This window comes from Danio aesculapii, chromosome 7, assembly GCF_903798145.1.
Source record: "Danio aesculapii chromosome 7, fDanAes4.1, whole genome shotgun sequence".
NCBI classification, from domain to species: Eukaryota; Metazoa; Chordata; class Actinopteri; order Cypriniformes; family Danionidae; genus Danio; species Danio aesculapii.
In genome coordinates this window covers 57,968,794-57,974,793 of record NC_079441.1, presented here as the reverse complement: position 1 = coordinate 57,974,793, position 6,000 = coordinate 57,968,794, and positions in this window count along the sequence as shown.

The window sequence follows — 6,000 nt, the reverse complement described above, 5'->3', positions numbered from 1 at the left end:
CAATAGTAATGCTAATCTGGCTGGTTTTTTTTTTTTTTTGAACAATAAAAACACTTATGCAGGAATGCTGTTTGTTGACTTCAGCTCAGCATTCAACACTGTCATACCCTCTAAGTTAATGATCAAACATAGAGACCTGGATATCAACACGTTTCTCTGCGACTGGGTTATGGACTTTCTGATTAACAGACCTCAGAATTTTAGATCAGGCCACATCTGCTCCACCACCATCACACTCAACACTGGTGTACCACAGGGCTGTGTGCTGAGCCCCTTCCTTTACTCCCTTTTTACCATCGACTGTAGGCCGGTGAACACATCCAACACCATCATCAAATTTGCAGATGACACCACAGTGATTGGTCTAATCAACAACAGTGACTACGTTTACATAGACATTAGTAATCGAATTATTTCCCTTAATCTAATTAAGACAATAATAAGATTAAGGCGTTTACATGAGTTGCGTTTTGAATGTTTCTTTCATGATCCCATTTTACATGTTATAGCACATAATTAGATTAACATCATTGCAGCACCGTGCTATCCGCATTTCCTCCGGAGTTTCATGTAATTTCAGGTGTTTCAGGTGTTATTAATTTGTCAACTTTAACTGCGGTTTGACATTTTCACTTTCATTCAGGCATGCCCCCCGTGACAAACAAAATATTGGATGCAACTATGAACAGCTGGCAGACTGTTGATTTAATGGAAGCTCATACCGCATGCTGAATGGAAGAAAAAAGCCTCCGCATTTCATGATGCAGGTGTCTATGGTCTGCACTGACTTGGTAGGTGCAAAGAGTTTCAAACAGCCGTGTGTGTGTGTGTGTGTGTGTGTGTGTGTGTGTGTGTGTGACTATCCTGTCGCAAAATGCGGCGAAAAGCCCTACATGACTAACAATTCGATTAAGGTGTTTACATGTCTGTACTGCACTTTACTAATGCAACTAAAATTGGCATACTCCACACGTCTTTAATTTGATTCCTCTTTAGTAAGATTATGACCTTAATCTGATTAAATTAACCAAAAATCGCTGTTTACATGGCTAACTCTTAATCAGAGTATTGTCTTAATCTCATTAAAATCGAATTATTGGTGTCCATGTAAAAGTAGTCAATGATGAGACTGCCTACAGGGAGGAGATACAGCATCTGGCCACTTGGTGCACCGACAGCAATCTGCTCCTTAACACCAACAATACCAATGAGCTCCATGTGGACTTCAGGAAGGGAAAAACAGGCTCACATGATTCCATCCACATTAATGGGATGGCCGTTGAGCCTGTCTCATCCTTCAAGTTTCTGGGGACCCACATCTCAAAGGACCTTTCCTGGATGACCAACACCTCCAGCCTGGTCAGGAAGGCTCACCAGCGCCTATTTTTCTTAAGGCAACTTAAGAAGTCTTGGTGAACTTCTACCGCTGCACAATAGAAAGCATCCTGACCAACTGCGTCACAGTCTGGTATTGAAGCTGCTCTGCTGCTGAGTGTAAGGCACTGCAGCGGGAGATGAAAACTGCCCAACGCATCACAGTGACCACACTGCCAGCCATAGAGGACATCCAGAAGAGACACTGTCTGCGCCGAGTATGCAGTATTCTTAAGGACACCTCTCATCCTGCTCACAGCCTGTTTTCTTTCCTGCCTTCCGGCAGGTGCTTCAGGCTCCCTCGAAAAAAAAAACAGCAGACTGAGGAAGTTTTTTTCGCAGAGCTGTCTCCCTTTTGAACTTTGCCCCTCACTGATTCTTTTGTCCCCCCAATACATCCCCCACTCTCCTCTAACTTATACTCCTCACAATCACTGCACTGTTTAAATTTTGCACATTTAAAAATTGCACATATTCATTGCTCTACATTGCACTTATTTATTCATTTGAACTGTACATACCCACTGCACATGGACATTTGTAATTATGTACACACCCACTGTGCATATACATTTGTAATTGTTTATCTAGCTGCACATGTCTGATTTTAATAGCAACCTGTAAATATATTAATTTATTGTAAATCTCTGTTCATAGCTAATACAACCTGAATATAATGTCGATAGTACATCCATCTGTAAATATCACCATAGTTTTTCTATAACTGTACTCTATAACTTATACCTATATCCTGCACTTGCTGCTATTGCACTGTTGGTTAGACCTAAACTGCATTTAGTTGCCTTGTACTTGTACATGTACATGTGTAATGACAATAAAGTTGAATCTAATGTAATCTGTTGGCAGTTGTTGTGTCTGAGTGAGAAAAGAATTGATGAAATTTGACAGATGTAGTGATTGAATGCATTTTGTGCCAAAACAATGACAATTGATCCTCAGTTTAGCCCACATAGACTTCTGTTGTGCTCACTGTGAGAAGAGTTTTGCAAAAATGACCGGTGGCGCAGTGGTTAGCACAATTACCTCACAGCAAGAAGATCGTTGGTTCAAGCCTCAGCTTGGTCAGTTGGCATTTCTGTGTGCAGTATGCATGTTTTCCCCGCGTTCATGTGGGTTTCCTCCGGGTGCTTCGGTTTCCCCCACAAGTCCAAATACATGTGGTATAGGTGATTTGGGTATGCTAAAACTTGACCGTAGTGTATGTGTGTGAATGAGTGAGTATGGATGTTTCCCAGCATCCGCTGCGTAAAACATATGCTGGATAAGTTGGTGTTTTTTTTCCACTGTGGCGACCCCACATTAATAAAGGGACTAAACCAAAAAGAAATTAATGAATGAATAGATTATAAACCTTACCATTTCGTTGTAGTGCAGTACGTGCACTATTCTGTCCTTCTGAATATCTGTATTTAAATTAAATTAAATAAATAACCCCCTCATGTGAAACTGCGTCTAATTTCAGAGTCTGCTACTGTCCACTGGAGGTTGCATTTCAGTCATTGATGCATACTTTGAGAGCCTTCCTGACTGAATGAATGAAATCCGCTGTTTTCCACCGAGATAATCCACGGTAATAAACTGGAATTGGGAGGGTTAAAGGGACCAAAACAAAGACAGCCGTTCCGACACAGAACACACATTTTCAAAGCAGAATATCTGACTTTAGCATTGTTTTTCAGATAAACAAAAATGTTCATTTAACATGTTTCCTTAATATTTTCTAACTTATTGTGGTATTTTTATGCTTTAAAAGAGTCAAAAACTTACAGCATCTTAAGTTAAAATTTTTCTTCTCATTAAAGTATACACAGCACTCCATGTTGACAGAAAAACACAGACTTGTTGACATTTTTGCAGATAGACCTGAAATATTACAAGGTCCTAAGTATTCAGACCCTTTTCTCAGTATTCATTAGAAGCACCCTTTTGATTTAATACAGCAATGAGTCTTTTTGGCAAAGATGCAGCAAGCTTTTAACATCTGGATTTGGGGATCCTCTGCCATTCATTCTGTCAGATTGTATGGTAAACATACATGAACAGCCAATTTTAAGACTCCCCAGAATTGCTCAATTGGGTTTAAATTAGGGCTCTGGCTGGGCCATTCAAGAATGGTCAGGGAGTTGTGCCACTCCTTTGGTATTTTAGCTGTGTGCTTAAGGTCAATGTCTAGTTGGCACAGTCTGAGTTCCTAAGCAGTCTGGAGAAGGTTTTTGTGCAGTATATCCCTGAACTTGGCTGCATTCATTTTTCCCTTGATTGCAACCAGTTATCCTGTTCCTGCGGCTGAAAAACACCCAGAGCATGATGCTGTCACCACCATGCTTCACTGTTTGGACTGTATTAGACAGGTGATGAGCAGTGTCTGGTTTTCTTCACATTTACTGCTTAGAATTAAGGCCAAAAAGTTATTTCTTGGTCTCATCAGACCAGAGAATCTTATGTTTCACCATCTTGGAGTCCTTCCGTTTTTTTTAGCAAACTCCATGCAGGTTTTTTATGTGTCTTGGACTGAGAAGATGCTTCTGTCGGGCCACTCTGCCATAATGCCCCAAATGGTCCAGGGCTGTAGTAATGGTTGACTTTTTACAACGCTCTACAATTCCTCACTTCATCTCTGGAGCTCAGCTATAGTGATCTTTGAGTTCGTCTTTATTTCTTACCAAACCTTTCTCACCTGATAGCTCAGTTTGGCTAGATGGCCAGCTCCATGAATGGTTCTTGTCTTCACTTCTTTGTCTAAATGTCCATAAGGATTATGGAGGCCACTGTGCTCTTAGGAAGTGCAGCTGAATTTTTTTGTAACCTTGGCCAGATCTGTGCCTTGCTATAAATCTGTCTCTGAGCTTTTCAGGTAGTTTCTTTGACCTTGTTTCTCTGGCAGGCATTGTGAGCTGTCAGGTCTTATAGACAGGTGTATGGCTTTCCTAATCAAGTCAAATGAGTATAATTAAACACAGCTGGACTCAAATGAAGGTGTAGAACCATCTCAAGGATGTTTAGAAGAAACAAGAAGTGTTAAATATCTCACAGCAAAGTGTCGGAATACTTCATCCATTCATTCATTTACAACTGCTTTTCCGAGAACCCCAGACTAGCCTCTCTCCAGACACTTCCTCCTGCTCCTCCTGGGGGATCCTGAGGCGTTCCCAGGCCAGCCGAGAGATATAGTCCCTCTAGCAAGTCCTGGGTCTTCCCCAAGGTCTCCTTCCAGTGGGACATGACTGTAATACCTCCCTAAGGTAAGCATCCAGGAGGCAACTGAAACAGATGCCCCAGCCACCTCAGCTGATTTCTCTCGATGTGGAGGACCAGCGGCTTTACTTTGAGGTCCTCCCGGGTGACAGAGCTCCTCATCCTATCTATAAGGGTGCACCCTGCTACCCTGCAAAGGAAACTCATTTCGGCCACTTGTATACAAGATATTGTCCTTTCAGTCATGACCCAAAGCCCATGACCATAGGTGAAAGTAGGAACATACATTGACCAGTAAATCGAGAGCTTTGCCCTTCCGCTCAGCTTCTTCATTACCACAACGGACCGGAACATCGACCACATTACTACTGCCGCTGCACCAATCCGCCTGTCAATCTCACATTCCATCCTTCCCTCACTCGTGAGCAAAATCCCAAGATACTTGAAATCTTTCACCTAGGGTAAGGACTTTCCTCCAACCAGGAGATGGCAAACCACCTTTTTCCCATGCAGCACAATGGCCTCGGACTTGGAGGTGCTGATTCTCATCCCAGCCGCATCACATCACCCAGTGCATGCTGAGGGTCCATGTTCGATTAAGCCAACAGAACAACATTGTCTGCAAATAACACAGATGAGATCCTGTGGTCCCTGACCCGGACCCCCTCCAGCCCAAGGCTGCACTTTAAAATTCTGTCTATAAAAATTATGAACAGAATTAGTGACAAAGGACAGCCCTGCTGGAGTCCAATTTGCACTGGAAACTAGTTTGATTTATTGCCGGCATTACGATCCAAACTCCTACTTTGTTCATACGGGGACGATACAGCCCTTAACAGAGGGCCTCTAACACCATACTTCAAGAGCATCCTCCACAGAATGCCATGAGGGACACGGTCGAATGTCTTCTTGGCCTGTCGGTACCCATCAACTGCCTTGTGAGTCCTTCTTCAGCTTGACGTCATCCTTTACTTCCGGTGTCCACCACCGGGTTCGTGGATTGTTGCTGCGACAGGCACCACAGTCCTTACGGCCACAGCTTCTCACGGCCACATCAACAATGGAGTCGGAGAACATGGACCACTCCGTCTCAATGTCTCCAGCCTCCCTTGAGATCTGGTTGAAGCTACTCCAGAGGTCAGAGTTGAAAATCCCTCTGACTTGAGGTTCAGCCAGATGTTCCCAGAGGACACTCACAATACCAGGTCTGTCCAGCTTTCCCCCTGCCAGCGGATCTAACTCACTACCAGGTGGGTATCAGTTGACAGCTCTGCCCCTCTTTTTACCTGACTGTCCAAGACATATGGTCAGATATCAGGTGATACAACCACAAAGTCAATCATTGACCGCTGTCCTTGGGTGTCCTGGTGCCATGTGTATTGATGGACACCCTTGTGCTCGAACATGGTG